The sequence below is a fragment of the Lepidochelys kempii genome, chromosome 25 (assembly GCF_965140285.1).
Source record: "Lepidochelys kempii isolate rLepKem1 chromosome 25, rLepKem1.hap1, whole genome shotgun sequence".
NCBI classification, from domain to species: Eukaryota; Metazoa; Chordata; order Testudines; family Cheloniidae; genus Lepidochelys; species Lepidochelys kempii.
Genome location: NC_136404.1, coordinates 4,365,093 through 4,389,658, shown reverse-complemented (window position 1 = coordinate 4,389,658; position 24,566 = coordinate 4,365,093).

The following is a 24,566-nucleotide window of genomic DNA, read 5'->3' as shown; positions in this document are numbered from 1 at the left end:
TTTCCCTTTTGCGCTTTTTCCCCATCTCGCTCCTGGACACAGGAAGGGGAGAGGAGAAGGGATGAGAAGGGTTAGGGGAGGAGAAGGAAAAACAAAAATGAAAAAGAACCCTGTTAAAAACAAAAATCCCAGAGCCAGGACAGTTTGCCTTCAGGGCTGTAGGGGGCACCTGGCAGAGTGACCCCGGGCGGCCTATGCCTTGGCAAGGCTCTGGAGCAGGACCATAACAGGGAGATGCCTGGCAGCATCGATCCTGAGAAGAGGAGCTCAGGCGATGCCATGAGCCCTGGAGGAAGAGCGAATGCCATCCACTTACCCCGACACTGATTGGACATGACCAGGCCTGGGCTGCCAGTGCAGGGATCTAAGCCTCAGGGGCTTCCTAAGCCCAATCAGTGACCCCAAGGCTTGTAAGGGTCTCCCCAATCAGGGGCTGGGGAAACAAGCTCTGCTCAAGCAGGTCTGGCCTGTGGGGTCAGGGTTAGGCCTTAATGGCCCAGGGGAAAATGGGGCTGGCATGGGACTTGCCCCAGCTTCCCTTCCTCTTGTTCCTAGCCCGTTAGGAGCTCCTGATGCTGGACCACATCGTTAATAACAATTAAACCTTTAATGACCAATTAAATGAATAATGGACTCTCCCCTGGTGTCCTGGCCTGGCTAATGGGGCTGGGCTTAGATTAACAGGCCCCATCTAGAGGCGCACTTCCGAGCAGAGATAATGAAGCAACGGCCGTGGAACTAACGGGGTTTGATCTCAGGGAAGGGACACACTGAATGGGGGCTGATTTTTTCACATGACATAATTGGAGCGGCCGATCCTGGCTGGCGCCAAATCCGCCACCCTCTCAGGGGGGCCAGTGGAATCAGGGACCCCTCTGCCGGCTTGCTCTGCCTCAGACTTTCAGGTTCCAACAAAGGATGGCTGGCTGTGGAGAGGTGGAAGTGGGGAGAAGGTAATCACCCCACCCCCACCACCATCTCTCCCTGCTTTCCCCCCATCCAGCCAGCTCCTCCCTGCTTCCCCATTTAATTGTAGTTTAATTGGGTCAGGGTTCCCTTGACCAAAATCACCAGCTCAGACAAGCCAATTCATCACTCGCTCCCACAAAGGACTGTGGGAAGAGGATATGCAAATTCCCCCCTCCTTGATGAATCTCATTGGTGGGGGAGAGGCAGCGGTGGGTGTGCCAGACAATGGCAGATGGCTGCATGTTGGTGTCCTTAGGTGCAGCTCCATATGTGCCCCCCATCTGAATACCAATTATTTAAATTAGCTAATCTGTATTCAACCAGTACAAAAGCAAAATGGCATGTCGATTTAGTGCTGCTGAAAGGGGCTGCTCTGTTTGACCTTTGTTGGCAGGGAGGACCCCTGGAAGGCTCCACCCACAGGAACCACATTGGCCATCCCCAAAAAGGGGCGGGTCCAAAAGAGTGCTAGGCTCTCTCATCAAAAAAGTGGGGGTCAAAGTTTCAATGACAGGGACGTGGTGGGCGACACAGAGCAGAGACCCCTCCCCCCCCACAGCTCCCACTGCTCCAAGGAACTAGGTGGGAGTTCTCAGTGGAACTCTGCCCGCATATGGCACCTGAGATGTGGAGAATGGCCCCACAGTCTCAGTGTCCCCATTCCCAGGGCTGAATTGCCACCTGCTGGATTTATAAAGGGCTATCTTGGCCTGTGCCTGGATCAGACTCATGACAAGGTCTCTGGACTTGGTCAGACCGTGGATGGTGAGACCAAAACTAAACAGCAGAGGGTCAAAGCTCAGCCAAAACCTGCCACAGAAGGGACCGGGGCTCAGTCAGGGCACAGGGCGGAGGGTGCTCAGCAAAGCAAGTGGCTGTTCCGTATTTGCAAACTGCAGATAGTGATTTTCTTCATCTTAGAACTTGGCCAAATCTAAACAGATTTTCACAGAGGCCATGGTTGAAACTGGAAATTTCCAGTCCACGAGAAATGCCAACATTTGGACATCCTGTGGCGCAGGGGTGGCCGGCCTGAGCCTGAGAGGGAGCCAGAATTTGCCAATCGACATTGCCAAAGAGCCGCAGTAACACAGTCAGCAGCCCCCTCCATCCCCAGCATCTCCCGCCGGCGGCCCCACCAATCAGCACCTCCCCCTTCCTCCCTGCACATCCTGATCAGCTGCTTTCTGGGGGGGAAGGGGGAGGAGCGAGAGCATGGCAGGCTCAGGGGAGGCAGGGAAGGCGTGGAGTGGAGTTGGCGCCTGTCGCTCCAGCCCCGGAGTCGGGACCTAGACAAGGAGCCGCATAGTAACTTCTGACGAGCCGCATGGGGCTCCGGAGCCCCAGGTTGGCCACCTGTGCTACAGAGTCTCTAGCAAGGCTTCTGACCAGCTGCAAACCAACCGCACGGCACAGGTTCTGGAGGCGCTGCAGCTTTGTGCTCTGGAGACCGGCACGGGCTTCGGGCTCCAGCATGCTGCAGGAGGGGCCAGTGTCAGAGGAGGTTTGAATGGCACCAGCAACATGCCCCTGGTGGACGACCTGCCGCAGAAGGGACCGGGGCTCAGTCAGGGCACAGGGCGGAGGGTGCTCAGCAAAGCAAGTGGCTGTTCCGTATTTGCAAACTGCAGATAGTGATTTTCTTCATCTTAGAACTTGGCCAAATCTAAACAGATTTTCACAGAGGCCATAGTGACACCTCCCAGTCTCCAGGACTAACTCCCCTGCCCAGTGCCTGAGTCCTGGAAACCAACAAATGCCAGAAGTAGGATAACCTACCTGGCCACCCTTAATTCTGACCCCTTTGCAAGTGGGGTTCACAGCTATTTGTGAGCCAGCTGTGCGGCGTTGGGTAATGGGGTTCCTGGCCTCTGCTGCTGGCTCCGGGCAGGGTGTTGGCCCCCTGGTTACAGATAGTCTAGGCAAGCACACAGATTCAACGTACACGTTTTGAAAGGCTGTGTGGCAAAGCAGCCAAGATGTGGGTTCTGTTTCCAGTGCTGCCAGAAGTGACCTTAAATATCTTCTCTGTTGAATTGGGTGAATTTTAGCTGCGTGCCCCAGGGGAGCTTTCTGAGGCATTGGTACATAATGAGGGTTGTAAACTTCACAGAAATGCAATCACCAATCAGCAGCCTGGCTCCCAGTCCAATGCACCTTCCCCAAACACACAAAAATTAGGAAAAAAATCCTAAACATTTTCCCTTTGGTCAACGGTTTTCATGAAATATTTTAACTATTCATTCCATTTTGTTGGGAAAATTCAATTTTCTCTTATTATTTTTTTAAATCCTGCCCTCCCCCTTTTTTTCCACTGGAAAAAGGTGGAAGGACAGTAAAAAAGGTAGAAGTGGAGAAACCTTTTCCAGTGGGAAAAAGGGAAGGTGAGTGGGAAGAGAATGTAGGATTTCCCCCTCCCCCCATTTTCAAAATTAAAATTTTTGAAAAATTAAAAAAGATTTTTGACAAAATGTTTGTTTACGAATTGCTTTGAAAAATTAAAATTTTCCACCGGAGGAAATTTTTCCTTGAAAACACTTGTTCTCTTCACACATCCATTATTTTTTGAGAGAATAAAAAGAACCGGCTTTAGTATTCTGTGGGGGAATCATCTGTGTCTTTCTTCCCTGGCTGTGGGCAGGCCTGGGTGACTTGTCAGCATGTGTATTGTGCATGTGTGCTTACTGGAGCAGGGAAGTGGTTGTGGCTTCTAACTAATATTAGTACCTAGCTAATCTGACAGTATCTGAACACCTTGCAAGCCTTCATGTATTTATCCCCCCAACCTCTGGGGAGGTAGGGCAAGTCTCTTGTCCAGAGGGGGAACAGTGGCCCAGAGAAAGTACGGTTACCATTTCAAAAGTTCCAAAGTGACTTCGGAGCCTAAATTCCACTTTCAGATATGACTTAGGTGCCTAAATCCCATTGACTTTTGATGAGGTTTAGGCTCCTAAGGGCGGAGCACATTTTTAAAATTTTGGTTGAAATTTTTAAATTTTTGATTAAAAATTTTGAAACTATTTAGGAAAAAAACAAAACCAAAAAGCAGCAATGGTTTGTTCTGATGGGACCTCCCCACCCCTCCACCCCCACCCGCCCACTTTTTTCTCGGTGTTTTACTTTCTCCCGGTTGGGGAAAAAAAATAACTAAACCATTTCATGGAAAATTTTGACACCCCCCCCCGAAAATATTTCTTTCTCCTAAATTTTTGGTGCAACACGTCCACATTCCTGACCATTTCGACTATTAACATTAAACCCAACAGCAACTAGACACAAGATAGCTGGTGGGACAGCCCCCTCCCCAAGAATCAGGGACTTCCACTGAACAGCTGTAGCTGCTTGGGCCTGTGCAGGTTGAGAACACATTTTACAGTTCGACATGCCCCCTCCCTCGCGCCCCCCATTCATGTCTCAAAAGGACTGGCTTGTGACTCCCAAGGGAAAGGGAAAAGTGTTCAGCATGAATCAATGGGCCCTTGACATGAATTTACAGCTCTGTCAGTCCTGGCCTCTCTTTTACTAGGGCCACAGCCCTGAATAGTGCAGGGGCATTGGCTGCGGGGGAGCTCCCAGCTGCTCCTGTCCCAGCAGGGGTGCTGGTGAAACAGTTCCCAGTTACTCTTGTCTCTGTAGAGCTGAGGGCTAAGCCAGCCCATTAGCTGCTGGGGGTGTGGGGGGGCACTCTGCTGCTCTCAGCCCAGTCCTTCCTAGGAGGCGACAAGGTGCTGGTGTCGCGGTGCGGGCTCCAGGAAGGTAGTTCTGCAGGACAGCCAGGTGCTGGGCACAGCCGAAGCTCTGGCGTTCGCTCCAGGCTTTGAAAAGCAAACAGAAGCGATTCCATCCAGCCCCCAGAGCAGCTTCGTGTCTTGCCCCTCTAATCCACTCCCCTTGGGCACCCTGTAATCTGCTTATTTCTCTCTATTTCTCCTGCGCCTGAACTAACCTGATCGCAACAAATGTGGCACCTTGTGTGCAGCCTGATCTCTGGGACAAACACACCCACAAACACACTTGCCGGAGGCCGGTTGCATGCCATAATCCACTGGCTGCTGGGAAGAATGAGACCCTGCAGGGCCCTGTGGCCTCACAGGGATTTACAGGATGCCCTCAGACCATTGTAATGGCTGGGCAAGAATGCATGGATGCCCTGGGGTGGAGGCTGCATAGCACTATCTGGGCTGCAGACACTGGAGCTGGACAGTTTCTGTGTGCGGCCTGGCTGGCAGCATGCTGTGCTGGCAGGAGGGGAGACAGGCTGGGCACAGCGGGCAGTGCCGGGTGGAGTTGGGGCTGACTGGCAGCGTGCTGTGCTGGCAGGAGGAGAGACAGGCTGGCAGCCAGGAGCCCAATGGAATTCACCTTGCAGGGTAGGTGGAGCCTTAAGGGGCCCACGCTGCCCGGTGCTGCTTTGTCCCTGGGCTCTCCCTGCGGATTTGGTGCAGGCCCCGATTTTCGTGACTGTAACTTACTCAGATTCTACCCAGCTCCCCCTGCCCAGCTGCTGAGGACACTGCAGCCTCCTTAATGCTCTCTCCTAAATCCCTGTGTGTCTGGCAGTAGATTTACGGTCCTTAGCCAAAGTGACGGCTCTGACACAAGCCCCAGCCTGGGGCTGCCAGGGCATCCCAGGATACGGCAGGCCCCAGGCCCCTATTAAACCAGTCGTTCTGCATGGAGGTTTCTGCATGGTCCTGCTTTGAGCAGGGAGTTGGACTAGATGACCTCCTGAGGTCCCTTCCAACCCTGATATTCTATGAGGTTCTCCCTCATGCCAGTTCCAGCAGGCCACGTCGTGTGCGGAAAGCAGGGCCCTGGCCCAGCACGGCCATGATGAGCCATTGTGCAGATGGGCAGGCTGGGGATGGCTCTTACAGACACAGTGGTAGCTGGGGGTAGCAGCCCAGAGGGCAGCAACTCTCTATACACAGAATGAGTACAGGATGGGCCACCCACCCCTCCCAGCCCTTGCGGGGTGGGGCTCCTACCTCCTGGTGAATGGAGAGACCAGTCCTCACAGATCGGACAGTCCCAGGTCCCTCTACTGAGTCTGCCAATGGGAGGAGGGGACTCCCCATCACAAAGCGGGGTTTGTACGGGCTGAGTAGCTACCAGCTGAGCAAGGGGGAAATGAGCTGAAACTCAAGGGCAAGTGCTTTCTCTCCTACCCCCGACGCCCTCTAGCCATGCCCCCCATCAGTGCAGAAGGCCCATCTCTTCTTTTATGTTAAGGTCTACACTTATTGTCTCAGTACAACTCCCCAGCAGCTGCTGCGGTTTCCCCGCGATCCCATGCAGAGGGGCCAGCGTGGGGCTGGCTGGGAGGACCGTGGTGGGAAGAGGGAAACGGCTAAGTCCTGGGCCCGATGCAGCCCCTACTGGGTGAGGTGTGTGCTGCAGAAGACTGGACTAGGCGAGCCCAGTGGTCCCTTCTGCCTTGGGATCTGAGACTCTCGTTCCTGTCAATAGCTCTGTGTTATTTGGTGTTCAGTGATCCATTTACAGGCTGGCTCCCAGTCTCTGTTAATCATAGAATCATAGAATATCAGGGTTGGAAGGGACCTCAGGAGGTCATCTAGTCCAACCCCCTGCTCAAAGCAGGACCAATTCCCAGTTAAATCATCCCAGCCAGGGCTTTGTCAAGCCTGACCTTAAAAACTTCTAAGGAAGGAGATTCCACCATCTCCCTAGGTAACGCATTCCAGTGTTTCATAGAATCATAGAATCATAGAATATCAGGGTTGGAAGGGACCCCAGAAGGTCATCTAGTCCAACCCCCTGCTCGAAGCAGGACCAATTCCCAGTTAAATTATCCCAGCCAGGGCTTTGTCAAGCCTGACCTTAAAAACCTCTAAGGAAGGAGATTCTACCACCTCCCTAGGTAACGCATTCCAGTGTTTCACCACCCTCTTAGTGAAAAAGTTTTTCCTAATATCCAATCTGAACCTCCCCCACTGCAACTTGAGACCATTACTCCTCGTTCTGTCATCTGCTACCATTGAGAACAGTCTAGAGCCATCCTCTTTGGAACCCCCTTTCAGGTAGTTGAAAGCAGCTATCAAATCCCCCCTCATTCTTCTCTTCTTCAGGCTAAACAATCCCAGCTCCCTCAGCCTCTCCTCATAACTCATGTGTTCCAGACCCCTAATCATTTTTGTTGCCCTTCGCTGGACTCTCTCCAATTTATCCACATCCTTCTTGAAGTGTGGGGCCCAAAACTGGACACAGTACTCCAGATGAGGCCTCACCAATGTCGAATAGAGGGGAACGATCACGTTCCTCGATCTGCTCGCTATGCCCCTACTTATACATCCCAAAATGCCATTGGCCTTCTTGGCAACAAGGGCACACTGCTGACTCATATCCAGCTTCTCGTCCACTGTCACCCCTAGGTCCTTTTCCGCAGAACTGCTGCCTAGCCATTCGGTCCCTCGTCTGTAGCGGTGCATTGGGTTCTTCCGTCCTAAGTGCAGGACCCTGCACTTATCCTTATTGAACCTCATCAGATTTCTTTTGGCCCAATCCTCCAATTTGTCTAGGTCCTTCTGTATCCTATCCCTCCCCTCCAGCGTATCTACCACTCCTCCCAGTTTAGTATCATCTGCAAATTTGCTGAGAGTGCAATCCACACCATCCTCCAGATCATTTATGAAGATATTGAACAAAACCGGCCCCAGGACCGACCCTTGGGGCACTGCACTTGATACCGGCTGCCAACTAGACATGGAGCCATTGATCACTACCCGTTGAGCCCGACAATCTAGCCAGCTTTCTACCCACCTTATAGTGCATTCATCCAGCCCATACTTCCTTAACTTGCTGACAAGAATACTGTGGGAGACCGTGTCAAAAGCTTTGCTAAAGTCAAGAAACAATACATCCACTGCTTTCCCTTCATCCACAGAACCAGTAATCTCATCATAAAAGGCGATTAGATTAGTCAGGCATGACCTTCCCTTGGTGAATCCATGCTGGCTGTTCCTGATCACTTTCCTCTCATGCAAGTGCTTCAGGATTGATTCTTTGAGGACCTGCTCCATGATTTTTCCAGGGACTGAGGTGAGGCTGACTGGCCTGTAGTTCCCAGGATCCTCCTTCTTCCCTTTTTTCACCACCCTCCTAGTGAAATAGTGTTTCCTAATATCCAACCTAAACCTCCCCCACTGCAACTTGAGACCATTACTCCTTGTTCTGTCATCTGCTACCACTGAGAACAGTCTAGATCCACCCTCTTTGGAACCCCGCTTCAGGTAGTTGAAAGCAGCTATCAAATCCCCCCTCATCCTTCTCTTCTGCAGACTAAACAATCCCAGTTCCTTCAGCCTCTCCTCATAAGTCATGTGTTCCAGTCCCCTAATCATTTTTGTTGCCCTTCACTGGACGTTTTCCAATTTTTCCACATCCTTCTTGTACTGTGGGGCCCAAAACTGGACACTGTACTCCAGATGAGGCCTCACCAGTGATGAGCTGGAGCCAGTTGTTAAATTTAGGTTTCAGAGTAGCAGCCGTGTTAATCTGTATCCGCAAAAAGAAAAGGAGTACTTGTGGCACCTTAGAGACTAACAAATTTATTTGAGCATAAGCTTTTGTGAGCTACAGCTCACTTCATCAGATGCATGCAGTGGAAAATACAGTGGGGAGATTTATATACATAGAGAACATGAAACAGTGGGTGTTACCATACACACCGTAACCAGAGTGATCAGGTAAGGTGAGCTATTACCAGCAGGAGAGCGGGGGGTTGGGGGGGCAACCCTTTTGTAAGGATAATCAAGGTGGGCCATTTCCAGCAGTTTATGAGAACGTGTGAAGAACAGGTGTGTGGGGGGGGGGAGGGAAATAAACATGGGGAAATAGTTTTACTTTGTGTAATGACACATCCACTCCCAGTCTTTATTCAAGCCTAAGTTAATTGTATCCAGTTTGCAAATTAATTCCAATTCAGCAGTCTCTCGTTGGAAACCCTTCTTGTTACTCTTAACATCTCTTGCTAGCTGCAACTCCAGGTGTGATTTGGCCTTCCTGATTTCACTCCTGCATGCCTGAGCAATATTTTTATACTCTTCCCTGGTCATTTGTCCAGTCTTCCACTTCTTGTAAGCTTCTTTTTTGTGTTCAAGATCAGCAAGGATTTCACTGTGAAGCCAAGCTGGTCACCTGCCATATTTTCTATTCTTTCTATACATCGGGATGGTTTGTCCCTGTAACTTCAATAAGGATTCTTTAAAATACAGCCAGCTTCCTGGACTCCCCTTCCAGGGGATCCTGCCCATCAATTCCCTGAGGGAGTCAAAGTCTGCTTTTCTGAAGGGTCTGTATTCTGCTGCTCTCCTTTCTTCCTCATGTCAGGATCCTGAACTTGACCATCTCCCAGATACCCTCAGAGCAGAGGGAAACTGTGAGTGTGGGCAGGAAGGAGGTCACAGCATGGAGGGACACCGGAGCACAAGTGTCGGCTATCCACACTTCCTTAGTGGACCCCAATTAAATCGACCCAGAGGTCCAAGTGACGATTCAACCTGTTGGGAACACTGGGGCATGGCCACTAGGTAACTCGAGGGGATGGAAGACCACAAGTGTCGATGAAGCCCCCTCGCACTAGGCCCCGGTGTCCTTGGCCCCCCCTCCTGCCTGGAGGCACTCACAGCAGCTCTGTGTGCTAGGCCCAAGTGTCCTTGGCCCCCCCGCCTGGAGGCACACACAGCAGTTATGCTGAGAATCTGCAACAGTATGTTGCAGAGTCAGACTGCCTGAAACTAAGCAAGGCCAAACAGGGGAGATATGGAAGAACAATGCTGAATAAAGCAGCTTTATGTATAGTTTAACAAATGATACAGAGAATCAGGGAACTAGCTGGGAACTGGATTGGCTGGCTATATGGATACTTGGAGCAGCTTGCTATTGGATAAGTATGCTGGGAAAAAGGATGTATAAAAGCCTGTGTAACTTCCTGCTCTGTTGTGCAGGATTTGAGATTTTATTCTCCCTGTACCTTTTTGAAGCTTCAAATAAACTTTTCTGCTTCTCCACCCCGTTGTGATTATTGGGTGTAGCACACCGGGTAACGAACCAACTCAAGCTGTTGTTCAGCCTCTCGGCACTGGGTGCCGGCAACAGCTTTTGGCGTCCCTGGGTGGGCTCGAGGCTGCAATTTAGCCTTGCCCGGACCCCTCCTGGAGGTCAAGGATTGCGGCGAGAACCGACGCCCAGCGCGCACCGGTGAGTTCATCGGGGGCCTCGGAGGAGACGCGATTTGATTGACCCCAGAGGGCACAACGGTGCAACGCACTCATATAGTGGAGAAGCTGTTGTGGACCACGGTGAAGAACCGGTCCCTTAGACGTGGGGGAGGAGCAGCTGCAGGCCACGGTGAAGAACCGGTCCCTTGGATAAGGTAGGATCCTTTAAAATCCGGATTATATGCTCTGTTGGAACCTGGGGACGCCCAGAGTTACCCTGTAGGTATGGGACAGGGACAGAGCTCAGAGGTTAGGGCACGGTGTACGCCCCTAGAGTGCATTCTAGCAAACTGGAAGGTATTTGGTGCGGATCCGATGACTAAGAGCCAATTAAAACGATTCTGTACAGTTGACTGGCCTCAATATCAACTAGAGGACCAGGAGTGGTGGCCACCAGGAGGGTCAATTAATTACAACACGATCCTTCAGTTACTCCTGTTCTGTCAGAGAACAAGGAAATGGAATGAACATATGTATGCGCATTTGTTTCTGACTTTATGTACTCGACCAGATATTTTACAGCGCTGTAATCTGACTCCAACTGGTTTGGTAGCAGCTAATGTTAGTCCCCAGACCCCCACCCCCACTGTAATGGCAGAGCCGGTGTCCCCTTCGGCCCCTACACCCACACCTTGTAAGTCCCCAATGGTTGGCCTATACCCCTTAATCACTGAAACTAAAGTCGCCCGGTCTGGATCAGACAGGCGTCCTGCCACAACTATGCAGGTTTATACTCATGTGCCCTTTAATCCTGTGGATTTGGCTGCTTTCAAAGCACAGGCAGGAGAGTTTTCCACCAACCCAAGCAGGTTTATATCAGTCTTTGAGGGGTGCCTCAGTAGTCACAAGCCGGACTGGGATGATTGTAACGTCCTCCTGCGAACCCTATTGTCTGAGGTTGAAAGACAACAGGTTGTGTCCAAGGCAAGGGAGGAGGCACAGAGACGGTACGACCGGGATCGTATTAATGTCCCTGACCCGGATGCACAAGTCCCCCGAGCAGACCCCAGGTGGAATCCAAATGATCATGGGGATATGACCCGCCTTACCTCCTATAAGGAGTTGCTTTTGCATGGACTCCGTCACTCGGCTGTCCGACATAATAATTGGGCAAAGCCATATGAAGTAATGCAGGATTTAAAAGAAAGCCCAGGGGCTTTTCTACAGCGTATTCGGGACACCATTCGACAGAACACTAATGCAGACCCCGATGATCAGGCAACTGAGTCAATTATTAAGGGAATTTTTACGAGCAGAGCAGCCCCTGATATTAAGAGAAAGTTACAGAAAAAGGAGGATTTAATGGGTATGACCATGGCACAAATTTTAGAGACTGCAAACCAAGCTTATAGTCTGAGAGAGACAGAGAAGGAGAGAAAGCAAGTGAGATTGATGGTAACAGCGGTACAGGCCGGCACTAAGAGAAGTGGCCGGGGAGGAAGGGGCCGTGGACGCGACCGTCCGGGCCTGCAGGAGAGACGACTGGGTCGTAACCAGTGTGCCCTGTGTCGACAGGAGGGACACTGGAAAAATGAGTGCCCAAAGAGGAAAGAAAAGGGGGGTGCCCCTATGATGGCGATGGTGGAGCAGGAATAGGGGTGTCAGGGGAGACAGACCACCCTACCCCCGGAACCCCGAGTAAAGATGCGGGTGGGAAGCTCAGAAATAGATTTTTTAGTGGACTCTGGAGCGGCCCGAACTGCCGTAAATCAGCCTCTTCAGTTGCCAGTAGCAGATTCCCTTACTGTGGTGGGAGCCACAGGCAGGGACACCAAGTGCCCAGTGTATGCCCCAGCGGAATGTGCTTTGGGAGACAGGACTATATCCCACAAGCTGGTATACCTCCCTGAGTGTCCAACACCTCTGCTGGGATGGGATCTACTTTGTCGCCTCGGTGCCACCCTGCATTTTACTGAGGACGAAATAACCCTTACCTTGCCCCCCGAGAATGCATGGATCATGACCCTTGCAGTTGAGCCCTCAGCCATGCAAGCCCCAGAATGGAGCCCGTGGGAAGACCAGGTGTACCCCCTCGTGTGGGCATCAGGGATTCCAGGAAAGGCCACCCACCAGACCCCTATTACTATTCAGCTCATACCAGGGAAAGGCCCAGTGCAAGTAAAACAGTATCCAATCAAGAGGGAAGCCAGAGAAGGTTTACAGGAAACTATAGATCGATTCCTAATGTATGGTATTCTCCGGGAATGTCAGTCAGCCTGGAACACTCCCATTCTACCCGTACAGAAGCCTGATGGCACGTATCGGCTGGTACAGGACCTAAGGGCAGTCAATGAACGGGTTAAGACTCTGCACCCTCTTGTCCCTAACCCGTACACCTTATTGGCTTCTATAGGGGGACAGTATACCCATTTTTCAGTCCTTGATCTGAAAGATGCTTTCTTTACCATCCCAGTTGCCACCCCATCACAGGAGATCTTCTCTTTCGAGTGGGAGGACCGAAAAAGGGTTAAAAAGCAACTTTGCTGGACAGTGTTGGCCCAGGGATTTAAAAACTCTCCCACCCTTTTTGGCCAGGCTCTGGCCAGGGACTTACAGGAGTGGGATAATGAGGAGGCTCTCCTTCTGCAGTATGTAGATGATTTGTTAATTGCCACTGTGGGCCAAAAACCCTGTCTTAAAGCCACCGTGAGCCTCCTGAATTTTATTGGACTTCGGGGATATCGTGTAGCACGGAGTAAGGCTCAAATTGCCCTCCCAGAGGTACGGTACCTCGGGTTTCACATACGGCAAGGGGAGCGTCAGCTTTCAAGCGAAAGAAAGGAAGCTATCTGTCAAGTTCCTACCCCAAGTAACCATAAGCGGCTCAGGGCATTTCTGGGTATGGCAGGCTTTTGCAGGATATGGATCCCAGAATTTGGACTGTGGGCTAAACCCCTGTACGACTGTGTAAAAGGAGCAGATCATGACCCCTTCTATTGGACCCCAGAGGCTGACAGGGCATTTAAAATCCTGAAAAGAAAATTGATGGAAGCCCCGGCTCTGGGCCTGCCAGATCTCTCTAAGCCGTTTCAGTTGTATGTACATGAACGAAGGGGGGTGGCGCTAGGAGTGCTTACACAGCTGTTAGGAGCATGGAAGCGTCCTGTGGCTTATTTTTCTAAGCAATTGGATCAGGTTGCAAAGGGTTGGCCGGCATGTTTACGGGCGGTCGCAGCTACTGCCCTATTGCTTGAGGAAGCCGAGAAGCTAACATTGGGAGGGGTTATTCAAATCTATACTCCCCATATGGTCCGAGCCTTATTGGATGCAAAGGGAGGGCTTTGGCTCACCCAGGCTCGGATTGCTCGGTACCAGGCTAAGCTGTTAGAGAACTCTGAAGTCACCCTACAGCCTTGTCCCTCCCTTAACCCAGCCACCCTCTTGCCAGAAACAGAGGAACAGAAACATGACTGTTTAAAGATCATAGATGCCCAGTACTCCAGCCGTCCGGATTTAAAGGATGTACCCCTCCCAAATGCAGATTATGAGTGGTACACTGATGGTAGCAGTACTGTAATAGATGGGCAAAGGAGGGCGGGTTATGCTGTTGTGACCCTCCATGACACCGTGGAAGCTGAAGGTTTGCCTGCTGGGATCTCTGCCCAGCTTGCCGAACTAATAGCCCTGACCCGTGCACTTGAACTGTCAAAAGGAAAGCGGGTCAACATTTTTACTGATTCAAAGTATGCTTTTGGTGTGCTGCATGCTCATGCTGGCCTATGGAAGCAAAGGGGAATGCTGACAGCCCAAGGCTCCCCAGTCAAGTACGGGCCCCAAATCCTCCGGCTCCTAGAAGCCGTACAACTTCCCTCGGAAGTGGTGGTGGTACACTGTAAAGCCCATCAAAGGGAAGATCAAGATGTGGCCAAAGGTAACGCCCGGGCAAATAGAGAGGCTAAGTATGCTGCCACCCTGCCATCCCCTCAGACTGAGAACGCCCATATGCATGCCCTTATCCCATCAGTAGGGAAGCTTCCAACCCCTCAGTACTCTGGGGAGGAGAGACAGCTAACTGACAAACTTGGTCTCTGGGAAAAGGAGGGATGGCTCCATTCCCCAGAAGGGAAGGTCCTCTTACCAAAGGGCCTAATCCGGCCAGTGCTGCAGAAACTACATCAAACCACTCATGCTGGCAGGGAAGCACTTATCCAGCTAATGGGAAAATACTTTATCACTTCCGGACTCTGACCCCTGGCTGCCCAGGTACAAGCGGACTGCTTAGTCTGCCAAAAGAATAAACCCCCGACCGGGACATCCTGTGCCACCAGCTGCCCTAGAACCCACTCCGGGCCCCGGACAAGTGTGGCAAATAGACTTTACTGAGTTTCCCCGGACCCAAGGGTTCAAATATCTCCTTGTCATAGTGGATCGGTTCAGCGGATGGCCAGAAGCCTTCCCATGCCGTAACTGCACTGCCAGGACAGTGGCCCTCAAGTTTGTTAAGGAGATCATTCCTCGCTTTGGACTCCCTCTGTGGATGGAATCTGGCAACGGGACACACTTCACGTCAAAAATCATTCAAAGCATCTCACATGCCTTACAGATCCCCTGGAACTCCATACGCCCTGGAGACCGCAAGCCAGTGGGGTAGTGGAGCGGACCAATCAGACCCTTAAACGGCATCTCTCAAAAGTGTGCCAAGAAGCCTCACTGCGATGGCCTGATGCTTTGCCCCTCGTCCTACTCCGTACCCGCGTTCTCCCAAAGGGTAGATTAGGGCTCAGTCCCTTTGAAATTATGTTTGGAAGGGCATGGCCCATGAATGGCACCCCGGTTCTGTCAGGGGAATGGGAGTTGGGTAATGTTTTTTTGTCACAGTATATGTGTTCCCTGTCTGCTGTTCTCTTGTCTCTTCACAGGTATACCAAGGATTCCCAGCCTCTCCCCTTGGACTCTCCTGTTCACTCCTTACAGCCCGGTGACTCTGTGCTTGTTCGCACCTGGAAAGACGAGCCTCTCCAGGAAAAGTGGAAAGGACCCTATACCATCCTGCTGATCTCCCATACAGCAGCAAAGATCGAGGGACACAAGAACTGGATCCATCACTCTCGTCTGAAGGCAGTACCTGCCCCCTCGTCAGCAGAACAGTGGACCGTCCAACCTGCTGACTCCTCATCTAGTGATAATCTCGGGCTAAAGCTACTGTTTAAAAGACACAAATAGCGGGCACCTTAATGCTAAAATGGGCCCACCCAGGTACTGGAGACCCTGGGTTGGGAAGACTCTGGTAATAATTAATTGGGTAACATTGTTATTCTTTGTATTGGTATTTCCAAATTGTGCATATCGGGAGCATAACTCCTTTGTTTTGCTTGCGCACCATGTTGCTACTTTAACAAACCAGACTGATTGCTGGGTGTGTGCTCCAACTCCACTGTCCCCCAAAACGGGAATGCCCCTTGACATGCTGCCCTTGACCCTAGCAGAATTAGCCACCACCAAAGAGCAGGAAAGAACGGACTCGCCGTTCTGGAACAAGACCTCTTTACAGCAAGCCACCTATCAGGACCAGGAGTATTCAGTTGCAGTACTCACTGAGGGAGTGTTATGTTTTACCCGAAACCAATCTGATCCCTATGGGCATCCTGTGGGAAAGAGCTCCTGTGTTATTACACAGTGGGCTGATGGGTATTGGATAAAGACCAACAGGGGAGGCCAACGGTGTGGGTGTAATGGTTCCTCCCCTTTTAGGGAAACACTTACAAATAATCTTACCACAAAAAAGGGGTTTGGAAATGTAACTTGCCGTCCAGTTAATATCTCCAATGTAGCAAGCCAATGGTGGGTTTGTAGTGGTCCCTATGGCGAGTGTAATTTGAACGGCACAATTAGAAATGCCCCCACTTGTACCCAATCAGGAGGATGGGATGCCCCCCTAGGGGCATATGAACTGTTTGTAAAAGCAGCCTTAAATATCCCAGGAATCCCCTTAAGAAACAGTCCTTATTGGGCCCTACAGGGTCACTATTTTGTATGTGGCCGAAAGGCTTACAAGATGCTGCCAGCCAACTGGACAGGTAGCTGTTATATAGCTCATGGAGTTCCTCATCTTTCCATAACTGCCACACTGCCCAAAGGAAAGATTAGAAATGCCCGAGACACCTCTGTTGAGTCACGAGAAAAGACCCTGCGGCGACTGACTAAGGCATTGGCGGGCAATATGAAGAATCCCCTCACAACCGAGAAGCTGGTAGGGTGCTCTGTACTGGGAATAGCGCCACTGTTTACCGGGCCAGCCATGGCATGCATAGGCCGCTATACTGTAAGGCTGCAGATGGTACTTGAGAAAGTGGCCTTAGAGTTAGAGGACTCGGTTAGTGATTTAGGGTCAGCAGTAAAAACATTAAATGAAGAGTACAGCAGCTCAGGACATTTTCCCTCCAAAACAGGCTGGCTTTGGACTGTCTCTTGGCATCCCAAGGAGGGGTTTGTGTCCTTATCGGGCCCCGATGTTGTGTATATGTAAATGATAGCAGTTATGAGATCTATGAAAAGGTGGTACAGGCTGAGGCCCATGCCCGAGCCGGAGCACAGGTTGCCTATACTGCCCCAGAGAACGATTGGTTGCAAACCTTGTTTTCAGGCTGGGGTTTGTCGTCTTGGCTTGGTGGTTTATTTAGCCTGCTATTGAAATTTCTCTTTCCTGTACTGCTTGTATTACTGGTATTATGCTGTGCGGTATCATGTGTCAGGAGCCCTTTTGCAAAAGTTAATAAGTCATTCTCTTCAGGGCTATCACAAAGTGCTTATGCAAAGTCATATTGTAAAGAAATAAGTAGCCCAAGTGAGAAAACTCAGAGCCAAGGCTGTTGAGTGTTCTCAAAGAGGGGAGTTGTTGGGAACACTGGGGCATGGCCACTAGGTAACTCGAGGGGATGGAAGACCACGAGTGTCGATGAAGCCCCCTCGCACTAGGCCCCTGTGTCATTGCCCCACCCCCTCCTGCCTGGAGGCACTCGCAGCAGCTCTGCGTGCTAGGCCCAAGTGTCCTTGGCCCCCCCGCCTGGAGGCACACACAGCAGTTATGCTGAGAATCTGCAACAGTATGTTGCAGAGTCAGACTGCCTGAAACTAAGCAAGGCCAAACAGGGGAGATATGGAAGAACAATGCTGAATAAAGCAGCTTTATGTATAGTTTAACAAATGATACAGAGAATCAGGGAACTAGCTGGGAACTGGATTGGCTGGCTATATGGATACTTGGAGCAGCTTGCTATTGGATAAGTATGCTGGGAAAAAGGATGTATAAAAGCCTGTGTAACTTCCTGCTCTGTGTGCAGGATTTGAGATTTTATTCTCCCTGTACCTTTTTGAAGCTTCAAATAAACTTTTCTGCTTCTCCACCCCGTTGTGATTATTGGGTGTAGCACACCGGGTAACGAACCAACTCAAGCTGTTGTTCAGCCTCTCGGCACTGGGTGCCGGCAACAAACCCTTCAAGTCAAACTCTTTTGACTTGCCTACAGCCATGTTGCCGGTACAGAACAAGGGCTGGTCAGGAACGTGGACTTTTGCAGTCTATGATGATTATCCCATCCCCATGCTGTTGGGGGAAGACTTGGCCAATCATGTGAAGCTAGCCAAGAGGGTGGGAATGGTCACCCGCAGCCAGGCTAAGCAAGCTGTCACACCTAGCTCTATTCCGGAGACTTCTACCAGGACCCGGTCAGAGGTGATGGAACCGGACCCCATGCCAACGTCTGCAACAGCACTAGTGGATCCAGTCCCAGAGACCCAGACAGAGCCAGTCCCAGAACCGGAACCGGCGGAACAACTAGCACCAGAACCGTTGCCAGCACTGAATCCAGTGCTTGCAACCCCAACACCAGAGGGCCCCACCGAACCTGAACCAGCAGCAGATGATAACCCTACACAAGAGGCTCAGCCGGAGCCTGAACCCCAACATAGTGCCCCAGCGGAGAGTGGTTCACAGTCAACGGAAACAGCCCCATCCCCTACATCGCTTCCAGAGGGACCAAGCCCAGGTCCACAATCCAATGAGGAACTGATGTCTCCAGCATCAAGGGAACAGTTCCAGACTGAACAGGAAGTAGATGAAAGCCTCCAGAGAGCTTGGACAGCAGCACGGAGCAACCCACCACCTCTCAGCTCTTCTAATCAATCCAGGTTTGTTGTAGAAAGAGGACTTTTATACAAGGAAACTCTGGTGGACACTAGGAAGACTGGCATCCTCAGAGACAGTTGGTAGTTCCAACTAAGTATCGGGTCAAGCTATTAAGCTTAGCCCACAATCATCCTAGTGGCCATGCTGGGGTGAACAGAACCAAAGACCATTTGGGAAAGTCGTTCCACTGGGAGGGAATGGGCAAGGATGTTTCTACCTATGTCCGGTCTTGAGAGGTGTGCCAAAGAGTGGGAAAACCCCAAGACCAGGTCAAAGCCCCTCTCCAGCCACTCCGCATCATTGAGGTTCCATTGCAGCGAGTAGCTGTGGATATTCTGGGTCCTTTTCCGAAAAAGACACCCAGAGGAAAGCAGTACATACTGACTTTCATGCATTTTGCCACTCAATGGCCGGAAGCAGTAGCTCTAAGCAACACCAGGGCTAAAAGTGTGTGCCAGGCACTAACAGACATTTTTGCCAGGGTAGGTTGGCCCTCTGACATCCTCCCAGATGCAGGAAGTAATTTCCTGGCAGGAACTATGGAAAGCCTTTGGGAAGCTCATGGGGTGAACCACTTGGTTGCCACCCCTTACCACCATCAAACAAATGGCCTGGTGGAGAAGTTTAATGGAACTTGGGGGCCATGATATGTAAATTCATAAATGAGCACTCCAATGATTGGGACCTAGTGTTACAGCAGTTGCTCTTTGTCTACAGGGCTGTACCACATCCCAGTTTAGGGTTTTCTCCATTTGAATTTGTATATGGCCTTGAGGTTAAGGGGCCATTACAGTTGGTGAAGCAGCAATGGGAGCGGTTTACACCTTCTCCAGGAACTAACATTCTGGACTTTGTAACCAACCTACAAACCACCCTCCGAACCTCTCTAGCCCTTGCTAAAGAAAACCTATAGGATGCTCAAAAAGAGCAAAAAGCCTGGTATGATAAACATGCCAGAGAGCGTTCCTTCAAAGTAGAGGACCAGGTCATGGTCTTAAAGGCGCTCCAGGCCCATAAAATAGAAGCGTCGTGGGAAGGGCCATTCACAGTCCAGGAGCACCTGGGGGCTGTTAATTATCTCATAGCATTCCCCACCTCCAACTGAAAGCCGAAGGTGTACCATATTAATTCTCTAAAGCCTGTTTATTCCGGAGAATTAAAGGTTTGTCAGTTTACAACCCAGGGAGGAGATGACGCTGAGTGGCCTGAAGGTGTCCATTACAAAGGGAAAAGTGATGGTGGCGTGGAAGAGGTGAACCTCTCCATGACCCTTGGGCATATGCAGCGACAGCAGATCAAGGAGCTGTGCACTAGCCACGCGCCGACGTTCAGACCCCAGGGCTGACTGAACGGGCATACCACTCCATTGACACAGGTAATGCTCACCCAATCAGAGCCCAACCTTATTGGGTGTCTCCTCACGCTAAAACTGGTATAGAATGGGAGATCCAGGATATGCTACAGATCGGGGTAATCCGCCCCTCTGGCAGTGCATGGGCATCTCCAGTGGTTCTAATTCCCAAACCAGATGGGGAGATACTCTTTTGCATGAACTACCATAAGCTAAATGCTGTAACTTGCGCAGACAACTATCCAATGCCACACACAGATGAACTATTGGAGAAACTGGGATGGGCCCAGTTCATCTCTACCTTGGACTTAACCAAGGGGTACTGGCAGGTACTGTTAGATGAATCCGCCAAGGAAAGGTCAGCCTTCATCACACATGTTGGGCTGTATGAATTTAATGTGCTCCCTTTCGGGCTGCAGAATGCACCCGCCACCTTCCAAAGACTTGTAGATGGTCTCCTAGTGGGATTGGGAGAATATGCAGTCGCCTAACTTGACGATGTGGCCATATTTCTGGATTCCTGGGCAGAACACCTGGAACATCTATGAAAAGTCTTCGAGCACATAAGGGAGGCAGGACTAACTGTTAAGGCTAAGAAGTGTCAAATAGGCCTAAACAGAGTGACTTATCTTGGACACCAGGTGGGTCAAGGAACTATCAACCCCCTACAGGCCAAAGTGGATGCTATCCGAAAGTGGCCTGTCCCAAAGTCGAGAAACAGGTCCAATCCTTCTTAGGCTTGGCCGGATATTACAGGCGCTTTGTACCGCAACACAGCCAGATCGCCGCCCCACTGACAGACCTAACCAAAAAGAAACAGCCAAATGCAGTTCAGTGGACTGAAGAGTGTCAGAAGGCCTTTAACCAGCTTAAAGCAACACTCGTGTCTGACCCTGTGCTAAGGGCCCCAGACTTTGACAAACCGTTCCTAGTAACCACAGATGCGTCCGAGCGTGGTGTGGGAGCAGTCTTAATGCAGGAAGGACGGAATCAAGAATGTTTCTCAGCAAGAAGCTGTCTGAGAGGGAAAGCCACTGGTCAGTCAGTGAAAAGGAATGTTATGCCATTGTCTACGCTCTGGAAACGTTTGGGGACAGCGTTTCCACCTGCAAACCGACCATGCTGCGCTACAGTGGCTTCATACTGCCAAGGGAAATAACAAAAACCTTCTTCTGTGGAGTTTAGCTCACCAAGATTTTGATTTCGACATACAACACATCTCAGGAGCTTCTAACAAAGTAGCTGATGCACTCTCCCATGAAAGTTTCCCAGAATCAACTGGTTAAAATCGTCCTTGAGATGTGGAAAATATTGTTAGTCTTTATACAGTTAATAGTATATTTAGAGATGCATGTGTCTTATTAACTGTTTTCTCCTAGAGCTCCAAGGAGAAATCACAGCCAGTGTTTCACCCTATCTGTGATCTGGGGGGGCATGTCATAAATATAAAGGGAAGGGTAACCACCTTTCTGTATACAGTGCTATAAAATCCCTCCTGGCCAGAGGAAAAATCCTTTCACCTGTATAGGGTTAAGAAGCTAAGGTAACCTCGCTGGCACCTGACCCAAAATGACCAATGAGGAGACAAGATACTTTCAAATCTGGAGGGGGTTTTTGTCTGTCTGTGTGATACCTTTGCCGGGAACAGATCAAGGATGCAAGCCTTGCAACTCCTGTAAAGTTAGTAAGTAATATAGCTAGAAAATGCATTAGATTTTCCTTTGTTTAATGGCTTGTAAAATTCGCTGTGCTGGAGGGAATATGTATTCCTGTTTTTGTGTCTTTTTGTAACTTAAGGTTTTGCCTGGAGGGATTCTCTATGTTTTGAATCTGATTACCCTGTAAGGTATTTACCATCCTGATTTTACAGAAGTGATTTTTACCTTTTCTTTAAATAAAATTCTTCTTTTAAGAACCTGATTGATTTTTCATTGTTCTTAAGATCCAAGTGTTTGGGTCTGTGTTCACCTGTTCCAATTGGCGAGGATATTATTATCAAGCCTTCCCCAGGAAAGGGGGTGTAGGGCTTGGGGGGATATTTTGGGGGAAGATGTCTCCCTCTTTCCCTGTTCTGTTTAAATTGCTTGGTGGTGGCAGCATACTGTTTAAGGACAAGGCAAAGTTTGTACCTTGGGGAAGTTTTCAACCTAAGCTGGTAAGAATAAGCTTAGGGGGTCTTTCATGCAGGTCCACACATATGTACCCTAGAGTTCAGAGTTAACTGGTTACAAGACAGCATCTGTATTGGTGTGTTCAGTACATGCCTAGATTGTTGGTTGTGTCTACATTTGATTGATGAATTTATATGTTCTGGGTAAATTAATCGACTGATTGGTTAAGAATAACCTAATCTCTTGATCTGAAAAATAGAGTCCGTAAATGTAGAAATGAACACAGCATTAAAATGAGTAAGCTGGACACAATAAAAAGGGTTATTTCTAATGAAATTCTATCATGATATTGGCTACCACACTTACCAAATTAGCAAAACTATTTTGTCAGACTTCATCTTAAAATCCAATTGCAACCTTGGTAAATTCATATTAACCCCATTCACACAGCGATTGCAGGCATGCTTAGTGTCTGCTCCTGAAGTTTGCGAGTGCATTTGAACATGAGTCATATGTCCATGAGCTTTTCTGCAGTGTGTGTGCTCACGTGTCGTGTGCACACCGAATGTGAGCATTTATGTACGTAGCATGAGCACTCTGTGTGTGAGCACAGAGTGCATGAACAAACTGTGTGCTCACGTACCTAATATGTGGTCACATGCAGGGCCCTGAGCACTACAGACCCAGGCTTGGTTCACCCAGAGCCATGTGAGAGCATGATGGGGACTGTGCCATGGGAAGGAAACCCCTGGGACTCATTCATTTCTTGGAGTCAGGGATCTTTCTAGTCACCTCTGCCAAGTGCTGGGTCAGCCTCAAGAGGAGGAGGCATTCTGCACAGAAATAGACCCTGCTCTCTCATTGCTTTTCTCTCTAATGCCATGTACAAGGGCTATCATAGAATATCAGGGTTGGAAGGGACCTCAGGAGGTCATCTAGTCAAACCCCCTGCTCAAAAGCAGGACCAATCCCCAATTAAATCATCCCAGCCAGGGCTTTGTCAAGCCTGACCTTAAAAACTTCTAAGGAAGGAGATTCCACCACCTCCCTAGGCAACGCATTCCAGCGTTTCACCACCCTCCTAGTGAAAAAGTTTTTCCTAATATCCAACCTAAACCTCCCCCAAAACTGGACACAGTACTCCAGATGAGGCCTCACCACTGTTGAATAGAGGGGAACAATCATGTCCCTCAATCTGCTGGCACTGCCCCTACTTATATGGCCCAAAATGCCATTAGCCTTCTTGGTAACAAGGGCACACTGTTGACTCCCATCCAGCTTCTTGTCCACTGTACTTCTAGGTCCTTTTCTGCAGAGGCTAGTGGAAATCCCTTTGTGGGGAGTCATATATTAGGGCTAGTCTACACTTGAAATGTTGAAACTGTGCCACTGTAGCGTTTCAATGTAGTCTCTTACTATGGTGACGGATGGATTCTCCCATCGGGATAGTTAATCCATCTCCTTGAGAGGTGGCTGGACAGACTGGTTTTGGAAAGAGGGAGATGACTTCCCAGAATATGGCAAAAACTACTGTGATCCTAAGAGCACCCCCAATCCAGAGGACAAGGGGCTCATTGGTATCAGGTACTGAGTTTCAGCTGGCCTGACCAGTTGAATGTACCCCAATTCTCTTATGTCATAGTCTGTATCTAATAGGTGTTGTGTGAGGTATCATTGGAAAACTAATATCACACTGACCATTAATATGCTTGCATGGTGTACTTGGGGCAAATACCCAAAGGACTATACAAATGTGAAGAAAATATGGCAATAAAATGTGTTTCAACTGGCCAAATCTGCGGAGTTAGTAAACAGGTTTCTTTCAGTCAAAGGAAAGGCCGATGCCTCCATCCAGGTGCAACTGCCAATCATAGTAAAGTGGCAATTCCTTGGCTGGAATACTGGAGGCCACAGTGACTGATAAGTCTCACTCACTAGAAAGTGTTTTTCACTTTAACTTGCTGATAACCATTTCTGACTTTGTTAATAAACTTGTTTTACTTTAAGAAAAGGAGTACTTGTGGCACCTTAGAGACTAACAAATTTATTTGAGCATCCTTTTCTTTTTGTGGATACAGACTAACATGGCTGCTACTCTGAAACTTGTTTTACTTTGAATCTAAACCGACCCAGTGTTATGTTTGAATTGAAGTGTTTGTTAACTTCAGTGAGTCATTGTTAGAAGGCTCAGTAAATGGCCCCTGAACTCTCTAATTCAAATAAGATGTGCCCACTTCAAGTCACGTGAAAGCCAGATACCGTGAAAAATGGAAGTTCTGGTCTAGACTGCAAGATTTTGTACTTTCCCTGAAATTAGTGCCTCTAATGCATTTTGTACATTGTATAATGGATTTTGTAATGCCTATAGTACCTTGGCTTTTGTAGATGTGACAAAATACATTACAAGCTGTGTTACATCTGGTACATCCATGCACTTTCTGCTGGAATCAATGAAGCTGTCAATTCATCATTTCTCTTCTTCAGACAAGGAGAGGAATCTTCTAAAGACAAACACACTTTCACTCTAGTTCTCCCTCTCAATCTCTTTTTGCAATAATACAGAAGTATGTAGACAAAGTGACTTGCTTATGGTCACGCAGCACATCAGCAGCACATCCTAGAATAGAACCCAGGAGTCCCAAGTCCTAGTTCTCTGCTCTGACTACTAGATCTCCTGGCATCTCAGTTACTATTTGATTTATAAAACTATGTTCATTGAGTATCATTCACACTTCATTCAACTTCAAAGTCAATGAGAGACACTCTGAGTC